General features: G+C 40.8%; 1 protein-coding gene across 9 annotated transcripts in view; it reads left to right on the plus strand.

Annotated features, from left to right (window-relative positions):
* The window catches only part of LOC122549745 (zinc finger protein 385D-like), a 1,031,183-nt gene that overhangs the window by 948,829 nt on the left and 69,613 nt on the right, over positions 1-12,741 (plus strand). The window lies entirely within an intron of this gene.

A 12,741-nucleotide genomic window follows, 5' to 3' on the forward strand; every position in this document is an offset into this window, starting at 1 on the left:
TTTCACTTGTCCACTCCACCTTCCTCTCTGACCTATCACCTTCATCCCACCTCTTTTCACCTATTGTACTCTATGCTACTTTCTCCCCACCCCCACGCTCCTCTCATTTATCTCTCCACCCTTCAGGCACTCTGCCTCTACTCGTGATGAAGGGCTTTTGCCCGAAACGTCGATTACCCTGCTCCTCGGATGCTGCCTGACCTGCTGTGCTTTTCCAGCACCACTCTAATCTAGAATCTGGTTTCCAGCATCTGCAGTCCTTGTTTTTACCTCTAGGATATCTGGTTGGCATGGGCAAATTGGACCGAAGGGTCTGTTTCTGTGCTATATATCTCTATGACTCTGTGACTTTATGAGTACAATGGTCACAGAAGCTAGAAATCCTGCTGTAAATAACTCACCTTTTTTCACCTCTAAGACTGTCTACAATCTACAAAGAAAAATCAGGTGTGTGATGGAGCACTCCTCACAACTTCATCCAGGACAAAGTAGTCTATCTGATTGGCATGATGTTCACACATTTACTCGTCTGCTAAAGAATTAGCAGTGTGTACCATCCAAAAGATACAGTGCAGAAATTCACCAAGGCACCTTAGACAACATTGTTCTCACCTACGAACAATGCCATTGTGAAGGGCAAGAGCAGCAGATAAATGGGAACACCACCACCTGTAAGTACACCTCCAAGCCACTCACAATCCTGACCTGGAAACATGTTGCCTATCCTTCGGCGTTGCTGCATCAAAATCCCTCCCTAACAATGTTATGGGTGTACCTGCATGAAAACACATGAAAAATAATATAAGTTTATACTGTGGGTTCATAAGAGGGAATAAACTTTGAAAGACAATAGCTTGCTTTTGTTTTAGAATAATCAAGAATTGATTTTAGTTTAGAAAAGCGGGAGATTGAGGATTTTCTGGTAGTTTTGAAGGATACCTGACTGGGTCAGAAGCAAGAATCATTTCCCTCCTCAATAGGAGATGAGGACAATTTAGGGAAAGCTCATTATTTTGATGTGAAGGTCGAGCTTGTGAAACATAGAGACCAGGAATGTTGGGTTGGAAGTTTACAAATTATTAGAAGACTGAGAAATTCTAAGCTTTCGGTTTTGTGAATATTTATTGAAGAAGATTTCACGACTTAAAGGACGGAATTGATTAAAAAAACAGCTAAGTCAAACCTAAAGACTTGATGTAGAGGGGCAATCTGTCTGCATTTGAAATACTGTAAAGTGACACCATGTTGGATGCTGCCTGAACTGCTGTGCTCTTCCAGCACCACTAATCCAGAATCTGGTTTCCAGCATCTGCAGTCATTGTTTTTACCATGTGGGAATAGTTGTGCCTTTGATTTGCTGTGTATTTTAACACTCTTCAAACTTTCAATATTTATCTTGTTTTGTTTTCTCTTTCCTTTTTGTGTAATAAACTTTTGAAGAAAATATGCAGCCTTGAGTTCCTATTTTTCAGTGAATGACCACCGCATTAAATGAAAAAAAAAGATGTATCAAGTCAAATTTCATTTTCTGATTAGACGTGGCCATCAGAACATCAGTCGGGGTCATAACAATTATGAGAGGTACTAAGGCATAGCAATTGCATTGCAACACATCATTTTGGTGGTTGACAATGCTGGATCATTTTACCTGCTCCTATTGAGACTATAAGACAACAGCAGAAGCCATAGTTGCCCAAGTTCAAATATACTTACAAGAGTACAAAATATTTACAAAGATTGAGCACCCCGCTCTGCTGTAGGAATTCGAATGTCATCTTATTCCTCTCTCTCTAACTACATTTAACTTTGTCTATGAAAGATGTTTACAAGTCATCTTCCATCGACAAAGATGGACAGACAGTGTTAACAGACATCAAACGCTAGGCTCCATCCTTCAGGATATCAAAGGTATTTCTGGGAGGAAATAACCAGTTACCCATGTGTGCACCAGAGTGCCATTACTTCAGTGATTGTCCTTAGTAATAGCAAATTGCTAAAAGTCGTAATTTAAACTCACCCTTCAGTTGAATCTGATGGTTCACAAGGCACCGACATGTATCTTGGATATAATGTGACTAATTATTAAGCAATAAGCAATAAATCTATTTGCTGTGCATCAGGGCCATACTTACCTTCTGCCCACAATGTCCTGTGTACGTTCTTCCCAATATGATGTCAGTAGCTTAGGCTGATACCAGCAAAGCAATCAGTGGTGGTGAATCTACACACGAGGTCCTAGGTGGGATTCAGAAGAAGCCAACATGTACAAAATGGTGCTAGCTGCGGTTGTCTAAAGATTTAACTCAACCACATTAAAGAAGAGAAAGATGCTGATGCCAGTTATGTATTTGGTTCGTTTGATTTGATAATATGGCCCTGACACCTCATGCAAGAAGCAAATGGAGCATTTATAAATGATCTAGATGAGCCATCCTTTCTTGAATATGTAATTGGAGAGCCTATACAACCCCAACCTTGATGGTTTTGCACTTGGATCAGTAATTGTTTTTTTAAGACAGCCTTGAATATTTTTTAAACATAGCTGAGGTTAACATTATGGTTTAAATCAGTCCACAAAATGTCTGCAAAATATAATTCTACCTTTGCTGCAGGAAACTCAACTCTGTGGGTGGAACCTTATTATGCTCTGAGTGACATAGGCTGTGTCGAGATGTGTAATAGAATTGGGTGAGATGGCCGGTGAGCCCCATCTCGACAACAAGATCATGTCGCCACATCTTGTACACTTTTATCCTCCACTTCAGTGATGCACCTCAGGTTGCAGCAACAACTCTCACTGTAATGCTGCAGCAATGACACTTTATGCTCAGTGACACATAGCCAGCCGATAGACAGGGCCAGGCTTCATTTTAGGCTCCCTGCTTTCCTATCATAGCACTCACTCACTGACTGTTGGTCTACCTGAATACTCATAGCATCTCTGACTTGCATTGCCTTGCCTTTTTGCACATTTCCCCCTCAGCCATAGGCACTTGGATCAATCCTACCATGCTATTTAGCCCAGACACAAAGCCTTGGTCGTGAGAGATCCTCAGTCCAGTCAAGGGGAATAGCTTTTCCTCAGGAGGTCCCAGGACAGTAAGTCAAGGGCAATCTCAGATATCAGTCCAAATCTTGTCGGGTTGCTCAAAGTTGTGATTCTGCCCTCATAAGGGGAAATTATGGGCAGTACCACCCATCTAGACAATTTCTTCCTGATTGTTGGAAGTATTGCTCTTGAAATGAGACAGTGCCTGGTAAAGTGGAAGATGAAAGTGGCTGGCGCAGGAGGGGAGGTCTCCCAAGTGAGTGAGTAGACAGCCAAGAGAGCATTCAGTGGTAGTACTGTTCAGTGTGTGACAGGTGACAGTGAGTGAGGGGAGATGTTACATACATTTAATTAGATTGGTAGAGCATAACACTTTGTAGGTATAATAGCAGAGGTCGAATGAGTGATTTTAAAAATTTATTTGTGGGATATGGGTGTTGCTGGCTAGGCCAGGAGTTATTGCCCAAACCCAGTTGCGCAGAGGGCAGTTAAGAGTCAATCATATTGTTCTGAGTCTGGAGTCAGACCAGGGAAGGACAACAATTTCCTTCTCTAAAGGACATTTCTGAACCAGATGGGTTTTTCTGACAATTGAGTATAAGGTATGAGAGAGAAAGTGGTGGAGGAGTGGCCATTGACCTTCTTTCTCCACTACTGGGCATTCCTCCAGATAGCTGAGACTGCTGTAACCTGGGTAGCAGGCTTGGCATGTTCGAGTGTCTTTGCCCCCATTGCCGGTCCTCTGAGAAGGCGAAGTCTGACCCACGTGTCAGCCCATCCAGCAAGACCTCCAGGACTATGCCTACAAGCTAGTGGATTGATCCTCCCTCCCCCACTTCTTCACCATCACTACCACCCTACCTCAATTGTCTGCCATGTCTGGGGCAGATGTCAAGAACTGTGCTAACAGTGCTAGATGGTCTGGGCACCAGTGATGCCAGTCAATTTTGCTGAGTGGCAAATAGCTCTAAGAATAGCACCTGGTAAGATGAGTTACAAATCAGATATGGTACTCACCATAAGAAATGCCAATTAATGTGTTGAGTTTGCTAAGATGTGGTAAGAAAATATACTCAGCCTCATGGTGAGAATTGCTCCACAACCCACCATGATGCAGACTCAGTCAAAAAAAACCATAGGATCTAGCCTTGTATGTGTGTCCCATTGCAGGTGAGAGTGACAGTATAATGGGAATGCTGCCTGGCCAATCTCCATTTGGAGTAAAAATGGAAAGAACTGTGGATGCAGTAAATCAGAAACGACAACAGAAATTGCTGGAAAAGCTCTGTAGGTCTTGTAGCATTTGTGAAGAAAAATCAGAGCTAACATTTCAGGTATGGTGACCCTTCCTCAGAACTTAGAACTACTCTGAGGAAGGGTCACCGGACCCGAAATGTTAACTTCACCTGTACTTGTTGACTTCAGGTTAATGTCAGCAACGTTTAACGCATTTCCCTTGTGCAAATTCCAGGATCCAGAGTTCATAAACCCAACACTGTTGATCTTTACAAAGCATTAATAGTCCTTAAAGATCATTCTTTTTTTGGCAAAGGTCTATTAGCATATGTTAGGAAGGAAATTGCCTTTATTAATGATACAAACAGAAAAGTGTTCATTGCCATTTTGTAAATATTAACCAATTATTGTTGTTTGATCATCACTTGATCCCTTATCGTTATACTGGACAGAGGAAAATGTAACCCTGAAGGGTTAAAGACTGGTTTATACCATGTGATATTCCTATTACTGCTCTTAGTCATGAAGAAAGAATTACTAAATATAACAATTTGTCTTATTCCTTTTGGCAAATTGCACCCTGGCAGTAACCAGCCAACCTTGAAGGTAATTAGCACCTGCACAAAGTATGACCACTGGAAAATTCCCAAATCATCAATCAAAGCAAAAGTTATATTTATTTTCATTTTAGAAAATCGGGCCCTTTGCTTAGACTATAATTAAATTCCTTCTTGATCGAAGGACAGCAAAAAATGACTATTTATAAAAATGATGTTGGCTTTTGTTCCTTTGTATGCAAGGGAACCCTATTTTTGCCAACAACTTGCAAAGCATACAGGAGAATTAGGTTCTCAAGTAAAACAAAAGCAGCATTCATTTGGATGGTCCATCATTGTTAGGCACAGATATTGCTGACTGCTCTTTGTTACCACAGAAAGGAAACCAACATTGATGGTATCACTGTTACTCTGCACTCTGCATGGAATACTAAACATAGCTGGAACAGGAGAAAACATTGCTCCCCTGCTGTTTTCATTGTTTAGTGCGACGATCATTGATAGAAACTAAGTGAGTCCCAGAAATGTTCACTGGTTTCTCCTGAGTAGGAGGCCAAACTCTTCCTGGATTGAGGCGCTTCATAAGACCATAATAACTAGAACCATAAATAGGCCATTAGGAACCTTATAGATGGAAGTGGGTACTGCTGATGCTGGAGATTAGAGTCAAGATTAGAGTGGTGCTGGAAAAGCACAGTAGGTCAGGCAGCATCCGAGAAGCAGGAAAATTAAAGTTTGTGCGAAGATTTGTAGCTCGGGTGCTCGTTGTTGTGGTTCTGTTCGCCGAGCTGGAAGTTTTTGTTGCAAACGTTTCATCCCCTGGCTAGGCGACATCATCATGCTTGGGAGCCTCCTGCGAAGCGCTTCTTTGATGTTTCCTCCGGTGTTTATAGTGGTCTCTCCCTGCCGCTTCCGGTTGTCAGTTTCAGCTGTCCGCTGTAGTGGTTGGTATATTGGGTCCAGGTCGATGTGTTTGTTGTCAACAAACTGAAACTGACAACCGGAAGTGGCAGGGACAGACCACTATAAACACCGGAGGAATCATCAAAGAAGCGCTTCGCAGGAAGCTCCCAAGCACTGATGATGTTGCCTAGCCAGGGGACGAAACGTTTGCAACAAAAACTTCCAGCTCGGCGAACAGAACCACAACAGGAAAATTAACGTTTTAGGCAAAAGCCCTTCATCAGGAATGATGAAGCCCTTCATTAGGAACCTTGTGCTTGCTCCCCCATTAAATCCAACACTCCTCATATCCACTTAGGGTCAGCAGTAGCTTGGTAACATGGTTGTTGCTAGAATGGGTTTTACTTTCACGCAATCATGGTAATAATGTTCTCTTTTCAGATTTCCTAACAAATCACACTGTGGTTTTACATGTCCAGGCCTTGGATTCCTTTACCCATCCATTGAAGGATTCATAGTTGAAATGACTCCAGCAGGGGCAGAATGCCTGAATTCCAAAGTGATTCCTTGGGATTCAGCAATTACCAGAAAAAGAAGTGCGATGTGGCTAGGCTGTGCTTACCCCTCCTTGGATTTCTAACTCTTTCTTTCACGGCCTGCCATGCTACAATGAAATGCTTTTTATCGTCATACAGTCTGAGTGGGTAGAATAGCAGACCCAGGGAATAACAGGACTGTGGACCCTTTTACCTGAATACAATGCCACAAGCAGTCTGATGACATTGGGATGACAGGAAAGGATGGGAGTGTGCCATTGTCAGTCCTTATTCCCTGAGCTTCCCAGCAATCTCCTGCGCAGCACTTGACAGCCCAATGCTTTATACAAGTGAGTCATTCATTCATTCCTCTCTCTCAAGATACCTCCTCACAACTCCACCTCGACAAGCAAAACTGACAATTACTCATTTAATTCTCACAGTCACCCTCCACAAGTGTTGCCATTCTATCCTCTTTACATTTCTCATGTACAATCACTCACAAAACCGAGACCAGAGCTCCAAGTAGAGAGACCCACCACCCTAACTGTGGTCAAGGAGGTAGTGATGGAGACTGATAGGGTGTTTGAGTACGTGATCACTGGACACAGAAAAAAGGAGTTCCCACAATGTCTGGTCACAAAAGTAGACATTTTACAGTCATGTGCTCGATAACAATCACTGTTGCCAACTTACTGTCATGAATTGAAATGTGAATATCTGCACAAGGTTTACCTTTTATCCTTTCCCCTTGTCAGTTCTAACATACATTCTTTATTGTCCATTCTGTTATGATATGTGAGCTGGAACAGGAGGAAGCTGAGGAATCCTCAGAAGAGGTTTCTCACTCTGAGGAAGCACAATCAGGAGACATATGCACACCCACCACCAATTCACTAGCTCACGCACATGGATGTGAGATCTCCAAAGGACACCACTAGATTGTTACATGGTGAGACCCCCATAATGAGTGGACATGAACTGCGGACCCATACAGTAGTGGACAGCACAAGCCTTGCTCGGCTGGACACAGATATCAAATCTCAGATATTCACAAGGAGGACAATTCTGGAGCAGCAAGCAATAATGTTAAGATTCTATGAGCAAATCTAGAGGCAATGGACACAATTGGATGGAGATTTGAGAGCTTTGACTTTAGCATGGGTACAGCCCCAACGGCTCAGACCTTGCCTCTGATGGTCACCTCCATAAAGAGAGTGACATGGAGCATCAGTTGTCTGCTGGTCCTGAGAGCAGGCTGCACACTCTGTTTCCACAAACGCTCGACAACGGTTTTGCACCCCCCCCCCCCCCCCCACAACCAACCTCCGGTTCTTGACCAGCAAGGAGTTGCGAGTGAACCTTTAGAGGGAAGATGCAGAAAAGGCACAGGGAAGTTGGGATTCTGTTCAAGGTGCTCCCTCTTCCCCTTAGCCAGAGTCCAACTTGTTGCTTCTGCTCCAATAATTGATCCTGCCCTTGAACAGGTGCAGATGGTATAGTCTTTGTGGACTGACTGCAGTCCTGCTGAAGTCCCATGGGTAATAGCACTCGAGAGAAATAAGGAAAGGAAAATAAAGATGCTTTGGTTAAAAAAGGGGAATCACTTGGGTGATTATAATGATGTCACAGTCTCAAAGCATTGAAAAATGCAAATGAATCATGCTATTTATTTCAAGTTAAATTCCTCCAAATATTTCTGTTTGTGCCTCCTGCTCTCTAAATGGCAATAAGCCTTGAGGAGACCTGAGAATGTGTTGACTAAAGTATGTGAATGAGTTGGAGGTATTACTGGCTGTTAGAGTGAGTTGTGTTGAAAGGCTGGAAAAGAGGATTAGATTGTCCCATTCAACTTCACCCACTCGGGTTCTTTGAACTGTTACTGGATAAGCCTATCCATAGGCTTTTTTGGAACACAGTCGGAGGTTGCAAGAAACCATGGTCAAATCAGGTTCCTATATTTCCTCCAAAGATGCAAAGTGATTATCACTTTCTTCCTCCTAGAGGTGTAGTCCTCCCTGCAGGTCTGGTACATACTGAACAGTGACTTCAGATCTATCTTGATTTTTGAATCCCATTGTCAGGAACCCATTGGCTTGCGTGACCTTCCAAAATGTTGGAGGTTACTTGGCATTCAGAGAAACCGCACTCTGAGGACAAATGCTGTGAATAAAAGCCTTTCACCTGGGCAAGGAAGCAACTGTCTATTTTGGTCTTGAAATGTTTTCCAACCTGTCAGTCTTAATGATCAATGACACCCCATCATGCCCACCCCCTTTTTAACCCTGACGAATGTCACACAGCTCTGGAAACCCACGCACTCGTTTTTAAAGCAAAATGCTGGGCTAAATTCAGCACTAATTGCCTCTTTGGATATTCAAATAACAGAGCTGACATTTCCACAGAGATCCAATTCGCCTCCAAATGAGACTTAATAAAAGTGACTGCGATTTTACTCAGCTTCCGACTTGCCTCTGTTTAACTGAATCCTCCCCTAACCAGTGACTTTTTCATCCATGCTGGGGGAAAGGATGCTATGATACCTGATTGTCATCAGGCTAGCAAGGTGAATACAGAAAAGACACCTGTACCTGGTTCTGTTGAAAAACCCCTATGTAACATTATTGGGTGAGAGTAGGGTCAGTCTCATTTATGAGGGTGTACTATGATTGCCATAATGTGTGCTCGAATATTTTAAATGCTTAAACACCATTGTTACATTACATTTTGTCTTTAGAAAGTGCAGCAACAAATGGTGTATATGAGCGATGTTCAAAATTCCATTATTTAGCCTCAGTGATTAGGATAGAGTTTAATTATTCATCTACCATACTTGAAATAATCAAGCATGTGTTGCCATAGAGATTGAATAAAGAATTACCTTTGAATGATCCACTGATTTTATTGTTGCTGCTTCTTTTAACCCCTGTCCTTGCTCCACTTTATTTGGAACTATAAGTTCTTCATGTAAATATCCTTTTCTCTCATGTAACTCATTTTCACTTTGAAACCTTTAGAAATGTGACTGGAGGAACTCCTTAAAGTTTCATTTTCTCATGATCTATCTGTTTCTTAAATTTTAAACAATCAAGGTTAAAACGATGGGCCAGAACTTGCTCGGACGATACTGATGTCTTAAAAAAAATTACCGTTAATAGTTTGTTTTAAGAAATACAGCTGTTTACAGAAAAACAAACATATGCCGAAAGTATTGAGCCTTTCCTAATTTTCAGCAAAATATTAGTTGTTCCATCATTAGTCTTGTCAATGTCAATAAAAGTCCCTTTTCAATGCTGATTGTCTCTCTGCAACCATTTAGGATTGATAACTAATGTCAGAGAGGATTTTGGGAATGACAATTGGAAGGCTAGTAAAGGAAGAATGAAGGTATCAAACTAATTGCAAGTTGTTCCTCGAGGTCTTTTCTGAACTTATAATTTGCTATGGCTATCTTTTTAAACCATCTACATGCATGTTAGTTTCAGAAGAGAGTAAATTGCAGGTCGCATTTGGTGGCACCACAACTAATAGGCTGTTGGGAAGCCACTATCTGGCTACTTAATAGAATATTCTGTACAGTTTGTGTTCTTTAATCACAAATAATTCATCAAATCTGGCACCTATTTCCTATTTGATCATCTCGCAGCTTCTGCCTGGCATTGATTAAAAGCGTCAATATGTATCATTGGGATTAAACTGATGGACCAGCTGTATGTAATGGGATTGTTTAGATCCTCAGAATGACTCCCACCTTTAAAAGATCCTGACAGGAAAGTTGGGATGCTAATGGTAAAACACATAAACTCCACTCACCCAACAGATGGATGCACATGTGACAGGTTTACACAAGGATGACTTCAATTCAGTGTCAGGGGATACAGTGTAAACTTCAACATGCATTTCACAAAACTTAGAGAGTTGCTCGTTCAAATGCAAATTAGATTTGTTTTTGACATTTAGGGTTGTAGTTAAAGAGTAATTTGTGATAATGACATGCAATGAGCTAAGAAAGAAAAAAATTGGGTTGAACTAAAACTCTGTGACCAATTTGGGCGAAATTCTCACAAGGATTTTCTCTGTGAGCTCTAGTGAGTTATCTCACATAATTCTTTGCACTACACATTATTATGTTTGCACCATAAGCCGATGGCATGTGTTTGTGCTATTGTGCAGTCAGACGACTCGCCGTTGCAAGGACCTCTGGGATTTTCACCAGTGGCTCCATATTTAAAGCACAGCTGTGAACCAAATCGAGCAACAACAGATTTACAATCAATGAATGATCACTGCACCCAGCCCTCATTGAATGTTAACTTAGCCATGAATAACCTTTCACAGTACACATGGTGGGAAAGAAACAAGGGGGAGACATTTTTTGAAGGCATATGGGTGGCACTTGATTGAATATCATAATTGTAAATGTATTGCTTCTTTACACCAGCTGTCTGACTGATTGTCGTAATGACTGCAGCTGGAAGATTGAAGTTAGGCAGGACAACCTCCCTGAGTGCCATGTGTCTTGCTGAAACGCTGAGTAAATTAGGTCTACATTCTCTCAAGTTTAGGAGAAAGCAAGGTGGTTTAATTGAAACATTCAAGACATTGAAGTGTCTTCGCAGAGTGGATATTAATAGATTGTTTCCTCTGACTGGAAATTTAGAAGATGGAGGCACAATTACACAATGAGGGGCTTATCATTAGGACTGAGCTGAAGACACATTTCTGCATGCAAAAAGTTGTGACTCTTTGGAATTTTTACCCCAGAGAGTTGTATAGGTGATATCATTGAATATATTCAAGGCTAAGATGCACAGATATTGGTTCTCTCAGAGGTTATGGGGACTACTTAGGAAAGTGTCATTGAAGATCATGAGCAAAGAAACTGATAATGTCTTATCGGAAACAAAATCAGTTTCAATGATTAAAAAAAAGTTATCCCTTCAACCATTCCCTTATAAAACAAAGATTTAACTAAAATGCTTAGCTCTTTATTCAAAGTAATGTATCTATTTAATAATCAGTTGGATCTATCCAACAAAACACACCAAATTGTGAAGGTGATAGTTTGAAAAATCAGTCATGCAACTTATGTAAATAGACACTTTGAAATGCCAAGCACTTTTTTTCCATTAATCTCCACACTTTGTTTTGCAAGTTCTGAGCCAGCTTTGGCAATCTCAGAGACTTTATGCATTTCTTACAGACAGATGTGCCTTCTCACAATCTGGTATGATTTGATACAAATTGATTCTTTTTATTAAGTCTGTTTATCAATAAGAAAAATAATTTAAAAATTCAGCAAATTCTTCCACTAATATTTAGGCAAAAGATATTTTTTACCTTCTCATATGAAAAGTTAATGGGTGGTAATGGATAGTCAGTGAATCACTATACTCATTGCTGTATTATGTCACTTTCAAACTCCAATACACAAGATCCTGTGCTACTCCCCAAATCATAAGATTCTTTCTCAATTTAGAAACATCATTAATTTATTATGCCTGAAGAGAGATGACTTATTTATCTAAGCAAATTTTTATTTCATCCATTTATTGATAAGGGACCATTACAGATAGGTGGCTGTTGAGCTCAGTTGGCTGGATGGATGTTTGCAATGTAGAGTAATGGCAACATCATTGGATAAATTCCCACATTGGCTCAGGTTACCATCAAGGAGTCTCATTATCACCCTTACCCCTCACCGGAGGTGTGGTGACCCTCAGGTTAAACCACCACCATTTGTGTCTCTCTACTGACAGAGCAGTCCTATGATCTGGTAAGACTATATAGCTTTACTTTTTTTTTTACCAGCGCAATATACACCACTCGATATAAGTAATCCAAGCAAATTGTTACAGACTGCAATTCATATTATTAGTATTGATGTGCCCAGCTCCAATTTGGATGAATTAAATTTCAATTTTGTTTTAGTCGATTGCATATAAAAATTGTCTATACTTAATAACGCAAATAAGGTCTATCTTACAAGTGGTTCCTGTAAGACTAACTTAGACTTAAGATGTGAATCTTTGAATATGTTTATAATTCCAACCGGTACTACTTCTTCCTCAGTTGCTATTATAAATCAGCTTAGTTAACTATCCTTCAGGGGCCATAGCACTGTGGCACCTTGTGTGTCTCTACTTAGCTAACAAAGAACACACTTAATACCATTTGATAACTTAAGGCATGTCAGCCTGTGTGTTTCATGATTTATAGTGCTAGCTCATAGTGTTTCTCTGGATGTTTCATGTCTTTTTTTTTCTTGTATCTGTTAAAATGCATGTGCTTTTGTTCTGTGTTCCTTTTGTTTTCCGTTCTGATGACCACTAACACTGTCGAAAAAGCTCTTTCAATAAGGGCACCTGTTGTTACCTAAACTAAGATGTGAATGATTTTGTACTGAGCAACGGTCATGGCATTCTTGCTTAAAACTGTGGACATTAGTAATCATGGAATG

The sequence above is a fragment of the Chiloscyllium plagiosum genome, unplaced genomic scaffold, assembly GCF_037043375.1.
Source record: "Chiloscyllium plagiosum isolate Xiang-an unplaced genomic scaffold, Cpla_swu_hap1 HiC_scaffold_5, whole genome shotgun sequence".
In the NCBI taxonomy this organism is placed as follows: Eukaryota; Metazoa; Chordata; class Chondrichthyes; order Orectolobiformes; family Hemiscylliidae; genus Chiloscyllium; species Chiloscyllium plagiosum.